The following is a 19,755-nucleotide window of genomic DNA, read 5'->3' on the forward strand; positions in this document are numbered from 1 at the left end:
GATGGCAAGAAGAGTCATGAATGTGAATTAAAATAGGGAACAGTATAGGTACAGAAGGAGCTGCATCTGAGAGACTGGGTGCGGTCAGTGAGAAATCAAATATTTATATACTAATACTGCAGCCTGGCAACACAACGGAGGAACTTGTGATGGTAGAGGAAATGAAACTAGACAGCATGGGAACAACAGAAATATGATGAATTAACACTCAGGACTGGATTGGAAGTACTGACAGGTATGCTGTATGCAAAAATGCTATTTATGCCCTTAACTGGTGGTGTCAAAGCAGATGAATAATGCAACACATTAAGGCTATGATGAGATGTAAACAAAACAAATGAAAAAGAGGTTGCATGGCGAAGGAGAAAAGGAAATCTAGTTAAGAACAGTCAAGTTATAGTAGGACAACACTGAACCATATTGATGTTCTCAGACTTACAGCCTTTCTAATACTTTGGGGAATTTTATGACTTTTTAGATTTTTGCTTTCTTGATAAAGGTTACGTCACTTGCAATTATGAGTCTTAGACATTCTGAGAGTTGATAGTTAACGCTTTATTTCATGGATTGTTCCCCGAATCAGAAAGTGATTATGTTGTTTATTTTCATTTGTGTAATTAAACTTTCTACAATGATGATACAGGAGAACTGGCCACAGAAAACAATCACACGTTGACTGATGGGGGCTTGATCCACTGTAGACTAAAGGAAAGATAAACAAAAGCATATCTCTAAATATGTCCTTCAGTTTCAAGACAGAAAAAAAAACCACAATTTTCTTGTATAAAGTAAAATTACTTGAGCAAGAGAGCTGAGAAGCTCGAGTGTAGGCAAGTCCCAAAGTTTAATTAGAATGTTGTGAAACTATAAAGAATTCCTGTTTCATGCAAGGGGATCCTTATTCCAGGGCCTTTATACCTAAATGGATAATACTACCTCCAGTATAATATTACAATAAATAGTGTAGTGGGAATGGCCTGCTTACCAGGGGGAAAAATTTTCAGACTTACCTAGGTCCTTCAGCCATATAAACTGAAAAGGAACAAGGAAAGATGTTCAGTGCAGTGAGAACATGCATGATCTAGAGTAAGCTTATTTGTTTGTTATGATTCAAAATGTAAATCAGTGTAAGCCTCTTTCCCATATTTTTAAGACTTTCTTTATTTGAGTTTAAATGCATCACATATAATGCTACATTAGAAATAGTGAATTAAGAAAGGAATGAGTGCAAGTATAAAATAAAAATAGAATTGGTCAAAGGGAGAGGTAAAGCAGCAGCTTGGCAATGATAGGTTGGACTGACCATGACAAGGTGATGTTGCATTATGATCACATAGTAGAACTAGATCATAGAACAATAAAATATCCTGAATTGGAAGAGATCCACGAGGATCACTGAGTCCAACTTCTTGCTCCAGTTCTCTTAATCTACAGTGCAGGAAAAAATGCGAAGTTGCTGAGCTAAATTACAAGAAAAATATGTCTGTCATTAAAGATGCACTTAATTTTATACTACTTTAATATTAAAGTGCCTCCTCCAACTGTAACTGTTGTTTTCCTCTTATAGGAAGTCACCATGCAATACCTAAGGCTAATTGCACAGATGGCCAACTTTTTCATGCCAAAATAGATGCTCTGATTGCCTGGAGTCTGCAGAAACTGTACACTAAACATGTCCCTCCACAGACTGTACTATCTATCACCTCTTTGATGTCCTTATCTTGCTTAGTGTAGGCATGTGCATTATCATTTGGCAATGGTTCCACAGTCTTACTATCTGAGCTAGTGGCCTATCTGGGCTGGCTAAGTCTGCCTGGAATTTTGATGTGCCAATAGTGTATAGTAAGATGTATTATTTTTAAAAAATCACAATACTTACTTTGTTGCTCTGAGAAAGTATCTTCCCTTCATTGCCATCTTCCAGTCCACTTAGGAAAATCTTTCAGAAGATTCCAGATTACAAGTTATATCATCAGAGAGGGGACGTGCATTATTAGCCATGGTTGAGTTTTGCAGTGGATGATGCTGAATATGAGACAGTATGTGAGTGACATAAAATATGAAAGTGGTAGAATGGCATTTCACTATCTAATCCCTTCAGTGCAGGAAAATATGTCCAATGTATATAAAAGGAGATCATCTAAAATTTTTGTGAGGAGGTTTGAAATAAGCAGGAGAGATATCTATGAAAGAATACAGAACACTGTACTCAGAGTCATCTGCTCTGATACCTTGCTGAAAGTACACTGGTACAGAGTGAGATTGTTCCAAATCAGTGCTGACATCTTCAACTCGATGTTTAAACTACATGTTAGCAAGAAAAGAGAGGAAGCAGCTCCACTGCCACAAGGCCTTGTACTTCTGCAAAACTGACAACAGAATATATTTTGCAAAGCATTTTGCAATTTTGCTTTATGGTCATTACTTAAAGCTTATCAATTGAGACGTGCACACATACACATACACATACACACACACATACACACACACACACACACACACAAAAAAAAAAAAAACTTGCCACAAAATTTTTCTCAGTGAAAATGAGAAATCTGAGATTCCTTAATTTTCCATGTAATGAATTTCATATAGAAGGAATAGTTACATTTACCTGAATGAAAAGAGAAAGGCTGTGTTGAAGATTCCATCTTCTTTTCTGGTAGCTAACGAACATTTTCAGGAAAGTGCTGGAGGAGTGTTCAGAAAACATGAATATTTTAGAGGTTTTGTGTGATAAATCTCAGGTATCACATTTCTTCATGTGGGAAACATAGGAAGCATGCACATAATCTTGAACACTGTAGCTCTTGTCTGGAAGGAACAGTTCCATGTCCACATGAAAGTCTAGAAAGTACTTTTTTACATGTTGCTTTTCTTTGATAGATACAAATACACCTGAGAAGGTATTTCTAGGGGACCAGTGATATGCACTTGAAAGGAATAAGTAACAGTTCAGACAGTGACAAAAGTTAGTGTTTCCATGTTTTGGCTCGTTGCCAATCCTAGTTAGTGACCTAGCAGTAGATCAGGCTGGTAATTCTACAGAGGTGTGGCAGCAGTGAGGAATGGAAAATGAAATACTTGCAGATGTGTGCGTCTGACCCTCTCAGACTTTTCTAGTTGAAGATTTGAAGCAGTTAAGAATTTTTTTTCAATCAGTTAGTTTTACGTTACTCTTCAGTAAAAAATTTCTGTTCCTCTTCTGGGGAAACCTCCTCAATTCGGTTGCTTTTATTAGTTAAACAATTTAGTTTCATCGAGAGCAGGCAGTTGAACCATATTGAGTGAAAGGAGAACAAAAATAAATCAAGCGTTCTTGTGAACATGAGTTGCTACAATGGGAATTTCATTGGTTTTATATTTATAAGTAGTGCCTAAATTCTTTTCATGAATCTGCATAGCAGGAGGATTTGATCATACTTACAGCTGCTGCAGTCAGACAAGACAATGTTTGTTGGTTTTGTTTTAAAAGTGTTTGATTTAGTTCTCTGTAGTCTGAGTAAAAGTTGTTTAAAAAGTGACCGTTAGTCACTTTCTTAGGCATAGGAGAAGATTTGATGGAACTTTTTATTATACTTATTGATAAAATTTACATTTATCTCTGTTCTGGCATATTTACATCACACGAACCTGTTCCAAAATCCAGGTTTATACTTGTTTTGGTTAAATGCTGTTTATCACTGGTTGTCTGTAAACCTTTGGACTGCTCCATGCACAGAGCCTGTTATTCTAATGATTTGACCTAGAACAATCTGGCACAACCCACTCTTGGGCTTATCTTTGAGTTGATATCCCACAAGCCTTTGCACATTCAGTCCTTTATAGAATGTTTTACATTCCATGCTTATCCCATGCTTACCATGTTACAGAATTGGTTATCACAATTTAGCCCTTAAGTAGTCCTAAGCTCCATTTGGGATTGAGATGCAATACAAAGTTCTATGCTCTGTCAGTGTAAGCAGCCAGAGAGACTGTAAAGTCCATCTTACACTAACATAATGCCTTGAGAGCCCAGATCACAGAACTTTTGAGGCTGGAATGGACCTCTTGATGCCATCCAGTCCAGTTCTTCTGCTCAAGCATGGTAACTCAGAATGGTGTACAGCAGGATTTTGAAGATCTTTGGCTCTTTCTGGCCTACTTTTGATTCTGAGACATTTTAACATTTGTAAAGATTCCTCAAGTAACCATTCATATTTCTTCACAAGAAACAAAAGATAACAAAAAGGTCAATTTTCCACCCACTTATCTGTGCTTTCTTAATGGAATGGTGTGTGTTTCTGCATGGACAGATATGGCAAAAAGGGATAATCACAGGGTGTGATGTATTAATAGTTGGGAACGGAACTGGCGAGGTGCAGCAAGGCATATCTTCGCTCCTACTGCCTACTGAATAGAATTCTTTATGGGCATAAACATATTTGTCCTACTTTGAAGGGTATCCTAGAAATGAGGGAACAAATGCGTGCAATGTGCAAGGTAAAGGCAAGAATCTGTGGAAGAAATTGACAATATAGACATGCCCAGTGTACAGTAGAAGAGACAATAAAGCCTATAAGCTAGTGTTAGTTCCCACTAGTAGCCAGTCCAAGATCAGCCTGGAATGTCTCAAGATTCAGCAATAAATTACGGCCAGAAGACAGTATTTTTCAGTTTCGAGACTTCATAGTTGCTAAATGGGAGCTTTAAGACAACTTCAAGTCTTTATATATACCTAGTTTATACTACTGTTTGTTTTAAAGTGTTTTGTATGGAGACCGTATACTGGCATGCCTAGGCTGTTGCTTTTTGGTAGCTCTAGTAGTTTTTATAAAATCTTCTTGGAATAGTGTTAGATACTACTGAATAATATTTTGCATACTATTAACTGGATTGTAAAGCATAATTCTGTTCATTTTCTCAGTAGTCATAAAGACTTAGTAAACACTAATTACATGTTAACATTTCTCAACTTGGCTCAGTGGTTTCTGTGTGGCGTTTTGTAAAAAATGTAATAATTGTGGATTATTTTTTTTTTTAATATTACTGGAGCAAAGAAGTTCTGATCTACTGCCAAAACTTTACAGTATGTTCCTCTCTGGGTCAAAAATTATTTAGGTTCTATAGCTCAGTATATTTTTAGACAAGCAGATCAAAGTGCAAAAAACAATAGAATCTGACTAATATTGGGTAATTTAAACACGAAGACAAAGCAAATTGTGGTTACAGAAGGTAACATACCGCACAAATGAAAGTTCAGCAAAAAGTTTATTTTTCCTTTGTCACTCCTTAGTCCCATTTAATCAGACCTGACAGAGACAGTGACGCTTTTCACTGGTTATTTCTATCTAGGAATCACTTCAGCAGTAGTTTTCTGTTGAAGAGATATAACGTGTTTTCCCTAAACAAACAGTAAAATATGATTAGAAGATACAGTGCTTTCAAGGTAGCAACTTTCAAGTGGGAGGAAAGAGGTGTGGTGAAAGGCAGGTGTAGTACAAGTAGCATGGTTCCAGACCACTGAAGGTCAAAAACTTGTACTGCTTTCTTCTTTTGAACCTAATATAACAAGCAGCTCTCTCATACGTAAGCACAATAAAACAAGAATGATTACTGAGTTTTAGATCTTCCTTTGATAGGACTAGAGGGAACAGCCTCAAGCTGCACCAGGGGAGGTTCAGGTTGGATTTTAGGAAATGTTTCTTCTCTGAATGAGTGATCAGGCACTGGAATGGGCTGCCCAGGGAGGTGGTTGAGCCACCATCCCTGGAGGTGTTAAAGAAACGTTTAGATGTGGTACTCAGGGACATGATTTAGTGGGGCAAATATTGGTGGTGGGTGGATGGTTGGATGGGATGATCTTGGAGGTCTTTTCCAACTTTGGTGGCTTATGATTCTTTAGATAATTAGATTATTCTAGATTATTAGATTATTGTCTGCCATTATTTAATACTTTGCTCTTTCCCTTCCCCCCCTTACCTCCACCCCACCCCCTCCAATGGAAAGGGACTTGTTTTTTCTCAGATTGGAAAGATTACAGTTATATATTTCTGACCAGTACATATCTCCTGCATCTCTACACAAAAATCATAGAGAAAGTCATTGCCTCTCGGGTGTGTCAATATTGTTCTGTCTGTTGTAAATATTTATAAGTTTCTGCTAAGCATTTGAATCAAACGCGTAAGTTCTAGCTGTGGTGGCATAAGAGGGTTGATTGGAACTAAGTGCCAGATTTTCAAGAGTAGATTATTGATTTTTTCATCTGTTAGATCTAAAATGCCTTTGGTTGCTGCAGGAAGGCAGACTCTTCACAGGAAACCTCATGGTTTTTTCTTTGTAGCTTGGATTCCTTTACAGTGGAAGCAAACTTTTCTTGCATAATTTAACTTACTTCTGCTTGGTTGTTTCCGTCCAGCTTTTCAAACCACAGAAATCTTCAGTTGAACAAATGGGAAGTCCAAAATCTGAGAGCTCTTTGTGCAAGATAAGAGAGTTCTTTGTGAGGTCATATTAAACATGACCACACAGTGTAAAACAAACCATCTGAATTATCTCCTCAAATGCATAACATATTAAGTATGACATTTCTTGCAAGAAATTTTCAGTGAGTGAAACAATTAGAGAACAAATCAGAAAAGAGGAAGGAAAGGGAGGGGATCTGAAACACAAAAGTCACTCATAGAGGAAAAGTTTTAGTTAAATAATCTCTTGCAGTTGAATAGATGAATTATATGAATTAGGTAGTCTTGTTTGAATAGCTGGAAGGAAGAAATTGATCCATATTACTTTCCCATAAACATTAGATAAAGGTGATTTAATTGAGAACTTGCTGAAGGCCTGGAAGTGTAAAAGAGCCAAAGAGTGTTTTGAAATTGTTTTTAGTCTACAGTAATGTGGTATTTCAGTAAAATGCCAGTGTTGATTTCCCTATTCCTTTGATAGAATTCTAATACTCTCTTTGCTAGTCTACTGTTTTGCCACCCATTGGCTTTTAGAGTAAAGAATCTGCCACATCTTCCATAGATATGTGCTGGGTTTGCTGAGGGAGATCACAGTCTGACCACCTGATGTCACATTGGAAGCTGGTTATGACTTCTGGCAATAGCAGGAATAGAATAAAAACATACAAAGTTGAGAACTTGTGGGAATCACTTCAGCAAATATTAGGAGCGTTAAGAGAATATGAAGAGATTGCACTCTTAAGTGCAACACATGCGTGTTACTTGTATATTATGGGTATTCCAAATAAAATTGTACATGCTCTGTCCGTTTTGCACTGGGAAATTAAACAAAATGTGACTAGTTGAGAGATAGGAAAAACTAACAGGAAAGTAGGAATAATTAGCTAATGGAAATGTGTCTAGAGGAGTCTCTGTTTTCGTGCTCCACTTGCTTTTAAATATCTTCCATTTACTCTCAATAAGAAAGTAAGAAAATGTTTATGTAAAACATGGTGCAGTGATTAAAACGACCAGACAGTTCAGTTATACACAGCAGTCTAGTGCACGTCATTGGTCTGTGCCTTGTGATTTAGTACAGCTGCATGTAATATTTTACAACTGTAAGCAGAGAACAGTCTTCTAGGCAGGAAACTGAATCCCACAAAGGACAAACAGCAATGTGCATTTCTTTTTTTATCATTGGTAACTAACTGGCAAGAAGATTCTGGTATGCATGTAGCTATATCTGTGCCTTAGATGAAACCTTTGTCTAAATTGTTTTCTCTGATTTTTCTTTTTATCAGGATTTGGGATTTTTTTTTTTTAATGGGAACTGCTAAACCAAAAATTTACACAGTAACATTTATGTTCTGTTTCTTCTTTCCAAATGTAATATTTTCTTTTCCTGTTTCAACCATTATATTTCAAATCCATTCAGGTGTTTCATTTTACTCAATGTCTTGTTCATTATCTTTGCTTCCAAGGCAAAATGAGCACTTTGTCAGGTGTGAGGCTAACTTCTACTTAGTAGGAAAGAGTCATTAAAATCATTTGCATGGGTTGTTTGTTTATTTTGTTTTCCCCTGGTGGCTTTCATAGAAGCAGCACTAAAATCTTGGTTGATCTTTATAAACTGTCTACTACCAATTATTGCAGATACTTGATGTGCTATTTCACAGTCTAGAAGGAATTAAATCTACCATTTTACCATGTACTGTTTTCTCTTGTAATTACAAAAGAAAAGGCAAACTGACTCGGACAGTGGGGTTGGAGAGGAGCTTATCTAAACTACACAATAGGAAAAATGCTGTTATTTTCCAAAACATACACAAGGCTAAATTCAAGAGTCCTGGCAAACTGCTTGGATTCCCCATTTGAACATCATTTTGTCTGCTAGGAGGCATTGCCAAGTTTACACTCACCAGCTGCTGTCTAGCTGCAGTAGTAAAATACAATCTTGATATGTACATGAGACAATGAGTTGGACTTTCTGATCCTCCTTGCAAAGAATCTACATCTCTTCATTTTTGCAAAATCACCAGCTGTTTTATTCCAGGTGTTTGTGCAATAAATATACAGCATGACAGAAAAGACCAAGACGATACTATTACATGAAGAATGGATTAAAAAGAACCATGTAGATATTACTAAATCATGTGTAGAAGATGTGGTTTGGGAACTGATGAAAGTACAGCCAGGACAGTGCAGATTGAAGCAAGTGACTAAAATCTTACCTGAGCTTCCCCACAGCTTCAGTTCTGCTGAGCACTGCTAATGTAGCCAAAGGACTGTTGTACCCTGGGGCTTGTGCATGTGCATCCTAGCAAGGATGTGTTTGCGGTTTGAGGGCTCATACAGATGGACCTCTCAGAGAGAATCGGTTGTTTCTTTTTTTGCCTTCTCTGTGCTCTTCTTTAGGTCAAGTGGTCTTCAATAAACTTTGCTCTTCACTGCCTTTGACTTTTCCCTTTAGCCACTCAAGCTGATTAAACACAGGTCTCGACATGACTTTTGTTTCTTCATGTAACGTGCTGTGAGTAACTAATAATGTTGATTTCTGCTTTTGTTTTCATCCTGTGGCCCTGGAACCAAGGCAGTGATACTGGGTTCATTAGTTAAACTGCTTTCGCAGAAAGACTCTGCAATATAAAATAATCTCTTTGAACTGCTTATTTTCAAAGGCTTTTCTTCCTCAGGCCCATCCAGAAGGCTGTAATGCCTTGCTTTTTCCATCCTTGCTGCTGATGCTGGTAATACCATCAGTGTGAATTTCAGGTAAGTACATAATGAGTATCACACATTTATGCATTTGACACTTGAAACATATTATCGCATAATTAATGGTGCCTGTGACTAAAAATACAGGATTGCTGTGCTGTTTGTATGTATATTGTATTTGTGTGTGTTTTGTGGACGATGTTGATGGATGGTTGGACTAGATTATCTTAGAGATCTTTTCCAACTTTAATGATTCTGTGATTCAGTGGTTCTATAAATATGAAGAGTCTGCAACTGTACAGTAGATTCCAACTTTTAAGTAACTGGGCATCAGAAGGTATACTGGGAAGAAGAACATCCTTGCCTTTTTGCAGTTGCCTCTGCTTATTTGCTTTTGCATTTTGCTTAGCACAGACAATGAAAATAGCCCAGATTCATTTTGTATTTACTGAATTTTAGCCAATTTAATTCTCAGTCAGTTCTACAATGTTTGATTTGTAAACATAGGGGGGAGATTTAATTGCTTTTGCAATGAAATTTTCTTCTTGTTATGTAAAAAGACAATTAGAGTAACTGCTGTTAGTAGTGTTGGATTTATGAAAAATGATTCCCTTGCTTTAATATTTAATTCAGTGACAATTAAAGCTGAACAAATTTTGTGAGATAACATAATACTTCTTTCCCAGATCAGCAGATATAATTAATGATGGACTGAAAATCAGCATCTACATATCAAGACCCAGGAGCAATATGTTAGCATCCAGTTTGCACCAAGTGATGTTGAAATAATGCCTAAGGTACTATAAAGTAGTCTGAAGGAGAAATACAAAGCCTTGAAATCAAGCACATAAATAGAGATTATTGTACTGATACTGTTTGATAATTTCAAATTTGTACAGCCTAACACTCCTTAGAGTTCTACTGCCAAAATTACTGAAGAAAGTGTTATGCGTTAGCTCTCATTTTATTGCTGTTAATATGTTCTTATAAACACTTCAGTTCACTTTATTGAAAGCAAGGAGAATGTAATTGCTGCTATGACTAAACTTTTAACTTTAATAATTTTCTGGGAAATGAACGTGTAAACATCATTGACAAGGATTACTTAGTCAAATACAGAAATGCTGGATGTACATAATAGAAAAGCAGAAATACGACTGTATAGGCTGGGAAAGCTACTTCGAAGCAGTAGCTTTGCTGCTTCTGTTCTTCTGGGTAACTTCAGTATTTTATGATTAAAACCATGTGAAGCTTTGACTCTGGAATTCAAGAAATAAGATGATTTTATATATTAAAAAGGAATTGTTCTGTATGGTAACCACTTTATTTCTGAGATCACCAAAGCATGACAGAATTGGAGCATGCATCGGATTTACCTGTGAAACTTGATTAAATTGGGTTTAAGCTTAAATTTTTCTCAACCTACTTGCTATTCTTGAAGTGAACATTTGAAAGGCCATCAAGGGCATCAGTAGGCAAATACTGAATTTTGAATCATTACTGACTCTGTTGTTATTGAGAAAAAATAGTAGCAAACTCCAAAGATTTCTTACTGTGAAAGTACCAGCTTCATTCCTCATGTATTTATTTTTTAAAAACAGTGGTTGTAATATTGGTCATTGAAATAATTCAGGTCTTTACTGAATGTAGACCAGCAGTAAATGTTCATGGAGATTGTCAAAGTAGTCCTTCATTAGTGCTTATTTATATAACGTTGTTTATAAACTCCTGATCTTCGCAGTTCCCGTACAAATAATACCATACCATAATTACCATGGAGTTAATCACGCAAAAGCCATGCAAAATTCCTATGGACACTACAGTGCATCCTCAAATCCTCTTAGTAATGTAGTGTATGTTTTTTGGCTCAGTTTTGAAGTTTACATGTCTGTATATGTCCAAAAGAATGTGTATCATAAACATGCTAATAATCTATTGGTGTTGGAAAAGAAGACTATTTCAATATTCTGTATATCCACCGCTGTATTGATTCTCCTCTTTTTAAAAGTGTGGTCATAATGAGAACTGTAAAGGATTTTTGTGACACTGACCAATTTATTTCTAATTGTAGCAAATATCGGTGACTTCCTAAGGCCAAAGTAATAAGAATGAACTGCTGGCTAAATACTTTAGTTCCATCTCTTCCAGTGACTAAGTCTGTTTCAGTGGGATTGCTTGGTTTGTATCCAGACTAACTCTCTGAAGGAGAAACCATTAGGCTCAACGCAAATATCAGCACTGATTAAAACTGCTTCACTTTCTTGCTTAATCTAATAATTTCTTCCATTAAGATCTGAATATGCATAAATGAGAATGTAAATGTGAGCGCATTTCCTTATAAACACACAGTCAGTACAGTTTGTAGGTCAGAATTGCAAAGCTATCTAAAATAGAGTGTTCTGACTTGTAAGCTGGGAGGGATGATGAACACTTTGCTTAAAGTGCTGTGAAAAGTATATAATTTATGCTTAGTTTTTGTGTCCTAAGCCTAGAGAATTGAGAAAGAGATCAAATAATATTAAAGAATGTTATAGGCAACAGAAGAATTTCCTTAATTTTAGTCATGATCTCATTGGTGGTGGAAAATCTGACAGTAACTGTTGCTTTGGGAGCACACATCTTACAATCTGCTAAGCGTGTAGAAAAAATATGTCATTGGCAGAAGTAAATCCTTGCTATGGTTGTATTCTACACAAGGGCTATAAAATTGTATGCTGTGAAGTGCAGTACAGTAAGGAAAAGACTGTCATTCTAAAAACTGATGTTGGACATGGTTCCTATTTCATTAATGGAAGTCCAATCTTATTTCATCCTATGCAATCACGTATACAGGGGCCAGGAAGAAATTTATTTAAAAAAAAAAAAAGGAGGGCATGAAAAAACTTACTTATTATGGCTTTATTTTTTTTAATCAATGAGATAAAAGGACAACAGGATGGATAGAAAATTTCTCTGAACAAGCAAGTTAATTCAACTTCTCTTTTTGTTCTCTTGACTTAATTCTTCTTAGTCCATTAGGTACAGCAGAATAAAAATGAATTATCCCTTTGCCAAATGAGTGCAATTACAGGCAAACATTTCTTGTACTAGGTGGTATGAAAGACAGTAAGGGTTGTGTTTCTGAGAGTCTTTAACAGTGAAATAGTTTTCTTTATTTGGGAATTTCTCGTTGTCCTAAGCACTTCTGTCTGAACAAAATGCCCAGTCATCAATAGTTTCTAAGCAGCAGTTAGGAATAACGGAAGCTACCTGGATTATGAAATAGATGGCTGATGAGCCAGCATCATGAGCCAATAACTGTACAATGACAGAGAAACCTGCATTCAGGAGGGAATGTGATAGAACATATCTCTGTATTCAACACCTTCAACTCTGTGCTTTCAGTCTTTAGAGATACTCTGAGAATTACCACATGACAGAGCGAGGCTGTTTACTGCATAAAAAGATGAGAAAATATGCCTAACTCACTTTCAAACACCATTTCAATTTAAAATTCTAAATGATTGTTTAAAGAAAATTTGTATGGACTGAATTTTTTACGTAACATCCTGCCAGAGAAAAATGGGTTTAACAAGAATTTTATAAAACCTAATTATGGACTGAAAAAATATGAAACACCTACTTGTTAAAATTAGGGAAGAACATGGGGTACTTTTTCATGATGGAAGAGGTGATATTACTGGTAATGCAGGGGAAACGGCTTTTGGGGCACTGTAGAAAGGGGAAGTAGAAACAGTAAAATAATGTGATGTCAGTTTCCTCAGTGGGTTCTGTAGAGGAGGCGCTACACAAAGGTGCAAGTTTTAGGTCTTAGACATACACACACACACACACACACACACACACACAAAAGCAAAAAACTAAAACAACATCAATAATCATGTTTCCGTTACAGTTAGAATCATTACTCTGGCTGTATAGATTCCAGTATGACAGAGACTTTGAGAGAACTGAATGTCTTTCATAAATTCAACTCACTTTCATTTCTTTGTAGGCTGGCCAGTAGAACTGCCTTCTGAAACGTTCACCTGGAATTGTGTTTTAAGTTGGCTTTCCTTAATTACAATTGCTTTTCCTGCTTCATTTAATTGCCAGTTTATTTCACTCCCTCCTCCTCAGCTCCCCACCTCTGCCTTGCTCCTGTCTATCTGATAATTCCTAGGCAAAACATTTTTTCCATGCCTCCCACAGCTCTAAACACGGTTTCTGACTGCAAGAAAAGGCTGTAATGCAGTGTTGTAGAAGAAATACTTATTTTTCTATATTCTGAGTCACTGGCAGAAGTAAAGAGGCTTAATTTCTTCAGTGCACTTCTGAGCTATACAGACCTGAAAAGAGCTCAAAGCGTGAACTTTTCATTCCATTTACAAGATATCAAGAATCAAAGAATAATTTAATAATTTGGTAAAATAACACTGCGTTTCAAAATGGTCTCCTAATTGAGGTTTGTGTGAAACAAATGCAATGCATATTAAATGTGATAAAGATTTTCATTTTTCGTGCCCTGGACATGTAGAATTGATGTTTCCTTGCTTGCTGCTCCCTGTATAAAAACATTCATGTTTTTCCTACATTTGTTTGGGAAAGAACAAGGAAAGTGATCCAGCAAAACGTCAACAAATTCTTGTTTTAATTTATATTTTCCTAACTTATCTATCAGTCTTTTGTATCTTGTGAAAACTTTCTTGGGGGGCAGAGTTTAGATTACAGAGCTATGAAAAAGCACAGAAAACTTGTTCTGCTATTGCCTCAAATCCTCAGTGGCCAGTTTGGGAGGACTGAAAAGCAGTTTATCATGATGTGCAAATAACATGGCAGCAATCTCCATTTGCTTGGTTATAAATAGTAGATGTGTAGAAAGTCAGTGTATATTAATGTCTCTGTGGCAATCAGTGATCATTTAGCAACATGAAATCTCTCATTCAGAGATTTAAATATTTTGAATTCAGAATACCTAATCTTATTCACAAATTTAAGTCCAAGAATAGTCCCTTTGAGACCTTTCAATCACTGACATAGTTTTTGAGAAATTTACTTTTCAGACTAGACCTTGTAAAGCACTTGAATGCTTAATAATTAGGTGTGTCAGCCTTCTGGCTGCCCGAGCAGAAGCCAAAACCTCACCCTGATTTCCCTAAAGAGGGGACAAAGAGAGTCAAGCATCTCCAAATGAGATTTATAAAAGCCATTTACTACAGCTGTTTCTGGAAATGTTGAGAGGAACAGGGCTACTTCTGAAAGCTCACATTCCTTCCAAATTTAGATTTATTTCTCAGCAGCGTAAGAGAATTCTTCCATTCACACAACATCACATCCTAAACAGTCACTTGAAAGGAGGTGCCTATTTTTATCATCAGTAGGTACCTACCTGTGTAAAGTAGAATCTGTAAGAATAAATACCTACTCCCTCACACTAGAGAGAGAGCAAACTTCGATGCTCTTTTCTAAAGTGTACTCAGCAGCAGCAGTAGTGATTTTTTTTTTGATGTCTGGAATTTCCTTTGTCTTCAAAGTGCTGATCGTTTTATCCCCTTTTTTAGATGAACCCCGTCAAGTTTAAGATCTTCAAGGAGACCATGTTCTTCAAATATGCGATGGGTGATCCATAAGGTTGTTGATTTTACGTGCAGTATGTAGAGAGATACAAAACACAAAAACTGTATTTCAAATCTTAAAAATCTCAATATGTATACAAGCGTCTTTGTATTGCTATATGCTAGAGTGCAGGCTTCAGCCTTCATTTGCATTTCAGAATGAAAATAGACACAAAGAAACCTGATATCACAACTCTCTCGTTTGCTTGCTAGTTTTTTGTTGTTTTTTTCCTTCAGTTCTTTTTCTCCCTCCCAGTCTTTCTTAGTTTTTAAAAGCAGGCATTTATATTTATAGACCTGCCGCAGGTTTTCTCCTTTAAAAAAAATTGCCTCCACTAAAGCTAACACCAATAATAGTCGCAAGGGAATCCAAACAGTAGAGTAACTGTGCAGAAATACAGGGGGATATTTAAACCAAGCAATCCTTGAATGCCATTTTGGTACTTTCTATAATCTGTTTGCATTTCTGAGATCTTATTTCCTTTAAGAGGATGTTGAGGATTTCTGCAAGTTTAAAATAAATCATAACTTAAGAAGAAAGTAACAAACTGTAACTGTGTTTCCTTTTAATTAAGCTCTGCAGCTTCTCATCTGATGTGCAATTTCTTGACAATAATAAGAGAGAGTTCGTTGCCAAGCACTTGGAATGATTGTTTATTCCTTTCCTTCACTCATCATGTAGGCACATGTAGAGGAAAGATATGGTTGGACTAAGGTGGATGCTATGAAAAACGTGTTTGTTCACTTGGAAATTGGAATTTATTTATAAACCCCACAGATGGATCCTGATTCAATTTCAAAAGCTTTTGTGAATAATTAAACAAATGTGTTTGATGGTAAATTAAAGAATAAATTTCAGAAGCGAATTTCTGTTTATCCGGAACGTGTAAGTAGGTGGTGATTACGTGCAAATCATTACTGATTGAGACAACACAGCCTTAACTGCTGGGTAGAAATGTGTTCTCTGTATCACAGCTCACGCTGTTTCTCTGACTTGTTTCTAACTTGAGAATATGTCTTAAAGCAATGTTCTGAATTCTCCCCAGGTTCATATTTTCTCTGCTTTTTGCACTTCTTTCTGCTTCATTACAATTGCCAGAGATGCAAATTCTAGTGTGTCTTTTTTAACAGAGAAAGCAAGCTGAGGTTTATGAAAATTCTTGAGACTTTGGAGTTTCTTCACCCCCCCCCCCCCCCCACTAGAATGCGTTGGGTTTGGGGATATAAGCAGGGACAAAAGATAACGTAGTTTTGTGAGGCATATTGGTTTAATGGAGATATTCCTACCTTTATAAGTGTTCTGGATAGCTTGTGGGTCCTGAAGAAAGCTAAACCTTATAATCAAAAGGAGGAAATAGAACTTGATTTTAAATTTCGAAGCATGGAACAGACCACATTTTTAAAACTTTACTTTGTATCCTACTCTCCTTTTATTTTAAAGTTAAGTTTGAAGTCTTTGACAGATACAGCTGAATGCCATTTGATATGTGTCTTACTTAGTCACTGCTGTTCTCTTCACAAAATCTCAAACTGGTTGATAGATAGTTTCAGATCCTCAGAATAGTGAGAGGGTTCAAGCTGCTAAGAGTTAATGCTTCTCTCTTGTTTGAGTTTGTCATTTTCAATGATTGTTCTAGTTGGTTGTTTGTGCTGCTTCCTGCACAAATTCCTACACAGAATTTGTCTTGGGAAAAGGTATTTTTTTTCCACCGGTATCGAAAAAGAATCTACTCAAATCGAGAACTTACTTTTCCTCCTCTAGGAGTCTAACTCTACATTTACTGGGACTGGGGACAATACCGAAAGATAGACAGGATCAAACTGTGACTCATGACCCTTATATGGTTTCATTCTGAGACTTTTTAGCACTGGGGAACATGGAAGCCTTAACTGATACTAAAGCTTCTGGTGAACTTGAGTCTCTGCTTGTACAAAAGAATGCCTTTAAGGCCAGTGCTGCTGAGTTGTCTATGTGTCCAGCCTACCTCAGCTTTGCCCCCCAAAAAACAGAAGGAATCATCACCATGTGAGCCTTTTGTGGAACTCTCCTCTATTTTCCCAGCTTCCTATAATTTGTCTTATGGCTCTCAAATTCATGAGAGTATTTTATGTGTTACTTGTATAGTCACTGTTGCATGGCTAAACCTGCACACGAGTGAACTTAGCAGTCATCTGAAGGGCTATAAGTATGTTTTGCTTGAGATTTTTTTTCTCTTTAGAATTTATATTTCAGTGGCAAAAGATATATCAGGAATTATATTCTATACCTCTGTACTCTACTACCACACTTGAAAGAAGATGGCATTATGTATTTCATGGTTCTGAGCATCAGCAGACACAAAATGATTCATTAATGACATTAACATAATTTCAACCAAAAAAAACCTTGTGTTTAGACCTGTCCTTGTACTCATGTTTCAAATGTTATGACCCTTTTTTTTCAATGACTTCTGTCCTTGAGTACCCCACTGGTCACCAGTGTTTACAACAAAATTTATAGCTACATAGTTGTTTCCAATATTCCGTAGCACCGTATGCCATGCAAAAGTGACCATTATTTGCAAAGTAGTAGTTCTGTGTAGAAAGTGTTGAAGAATTTGTAATAACAAGCAGTATACAAAGCAGAAATTATCCTAAGATGTTGATCTTGCTATGTTTTAATTTAATTATACAGCCCAGAACATGGTGCTGTCTGCCCATGACAAAGGCACCAAGTGGGGTGAAGTATAGGTAAAGCAATTCTTCTTTTGGAGTTCACTATAAGAAACCATTGAGGACCAGTCTCGTAAGTTGAAATTCAGAGTATTCCTTATTTTCCACCCAGTAATTAGCCATCTGCTGGGAATCTCTCATTCTTCAGGGATGTTGAAATGGATTCTTGGAGTGTGTAAAATCCACTGTGTCTGTGAGATGATCAATAACACGAGTACAATACGGGTTAAATGATATACGTCCTTTCACACCAAGTAGTGAAGTATACTTGCATTCCAAGAGAGGAAGTTTCTAGCTGGGTTTCATCCTGACAGCTGTGTGACTGAAAGCATTCTTTGTCTGCAGCAAAGCCTCCGAGGAGTGGCATATCCCACCACAGTGTGATTAACTCCTATGACTGGTTTCAGAGACTGTTCAGGTGTTACAAGTTTCAGTTGTGTGGCAGAGGAGATGTGGGATACTCTTCAGTGAATCATAGGATCATAGTTACAAAGGTGTAGTCATCTCATTCATCATTCAGCAAGGTGAGCATGTTCTCATAAGATATTCTACTATGTAACTGTTGCTGTAGCAGACCCTTCCTAATTTTCAGATTAATTTTTTCTCTCTGAATTTTATCTTTCACGCCAATTGGATCTCTGGAAGAGTTTCTTCTTGCTGAATGATGGATGCAAGACTTGTTTCTTTGGCCAGTAATTTCTTACGTGACAAGGCCAAAATCTGATAATGAATAGTTTACTGCTAAATAATTGCCTAAATCCATACCAGCAAAATAGAAAATCTTGCAGAACCTTGCAAAAGAAAAGAAAAGAAAAAAAGAGAAGGTGGGAGAGGGACATACTTCCCCAGACTTCAATGGGTGATATAATCTTTCCTACTTGAAAAATCACAAGCAGCATTACTAGTAACAGAGGACTAAATCTTGCAGTATGCTGTGTTCTTCAGGTTAGTTTATCTCTGGGGACCCAGCAGAAAAGGGCAAAGAGATGTATCCAGCTTGTATATCCAGAGCTATGTAGAATCATGAGTTCCAGAAAGCCATAGATCATCATGAGAACAGATTGGGCCCTAGCTAGTTAGCTCTATCTGCAAGTCTAATGATCTTGTATGCAATACTCTATAACTACGGCTCCAACATTTTCACCTCTGAAGCAGGCTCAGCTGAGAGCTGGCTAGGACTTTCTTTGCTAGGCAGACATGCATGTGCATGCTCACTACTTCCCCAAGGGAGAAGGAAGAGGACCAAGGCTCTCCCACAAGAGTCTAATAAGGCCATCCAGCCACAGGCTTGATTTCTTTCTCTGGTTCAATATTCCATTAGAAAGGAGTAACTTCAGTGTGAATGCTTGAGGGAGTCTTGGCTCAAGGGGACCAAGCAGTCCAATGCCTAGTGCACACTCTCAGGACAGCACAAAAGAGTGCAATCAAATACTTTGGTCTTACCTGCTCATAGATGTGTATGCAATTCTATAGTATTGACTGCATTCTAACTCAGAAAATTACTGTATGAATAACTAAGACTATATTTGCTGATAGAGATAACACTTATTTCTATTCTCTAAAATTCTCATCCTTAAAAAATATTGTGCAAAGGAGCTGCTATGTTCTTTACATAATGCACCCATATTTTGGAAGGAAGTGATTAATTTCAGAGAGATGCAGTCTGAGCCTCCTCAGACATTCAGTGAGAGTTTCTGGGTGTTTGTGACTAGCAGTGTATAGTCTATTTTTATCTTTTATTTTTCAGTTTTCTATGAGTGCTTCAATTAATTCTCAGATGGGCTAAGCTTGATATAGGGCAACGTATTCTCTAGTAGCTTAGTTCAGTAAGGACTGGGCCATGTGAACTGAGTTTCAAATATCTGTCTGTAGAGAAAAGATTAAGAAGAGAGGAAAAACTAGCTAGACTGGGATTGGAGAACTGGATTTGAATATGGGAGGGAGAAGTTAAAAAAGAATCCTTAAATAGTTGAGATAAGCTCTAGTATCCTTATATCTTTATTTGAACCAGACTGTTGAACATTCATAGCCTGTCTCACGTCTATGCCCCTTGAGATATGCCTTGTATAATTCATCACTTAGAGAGTAATACATTTGTAAGAATTGATGTTGATGTAGATCTATCCCTCCTAGGCTAGCTAATACCAAACAGTGATTTCTTCCTGTATAAGGGAAAGAAGCTTTACAGGAGTTCCCTTGATGCATTCCATTTTGTCCCAAGATTTTCAGAAACCTGTTTAGTACAATACTCTTTATGGTACTGTCTGGCATTTCCTGCTTCCTAAATAGTGCCGTGCAGATGTTATGCTCAT

The 19,755-nt window shown here is 36.8% G+C and overlaps 1 protein-coding gene and 1 long non-coding RNA gene across 2 annotated transcripts in view; one reads left to right on the forward strand and one right to left on the reverse strand.

Annotated features, from left to right (window-relative positions):
• Positions 1–1,038: 1,038 nt before the first annotated feature.
• Positions 1,039–3,252, reverse strand: LOC104911070 (uncharacterized). The gene is made up of 3 exons (XR_793616.3): positions 2,612–3,252; positions 1,880–2,025; positions 1,039–1,461 (listed from the first exon to the last, which is right to left on the reverse strand). It is a non-coding gene; the product is annotated as an uncharacterized LOC104911070 (long non-coding RNA).
• A 5,863-nt stretch (positions 3,253–9,115) lies between these two features.
• The window catches only part of CD44 (CD44 molecule (IN blood group)), a 73,954-nt gene continuing 63,314 nt past the window's right edge, over positions 9,116–19,755 (forward strand). The window contains exons 1-2 of the mRNA XM_085224548.1: positions 9,116–9,194; positions 9,824–9,934. The gene's annotated coding sequence lies outside the window, so the exon portion shown is untranslated. The remainder of the gene's footprint in view (positions 9,195–9,823; positions 9,935–19,755) is intronic.

The sequence above is a fragment of the Meleagris gallopavo genome, chromosome 5, assembly GCF_905368555.1.
Source record: "Meleagris gallopavo chromosome 5, MGAL_WU_HG_1.1, whole genome shotgun sequence".
NCBI lineage: Eukaryota > Metazoa > Chordata > Aves > Galliformes > Phasianidae > Meleagris > Meleagris gallopavo.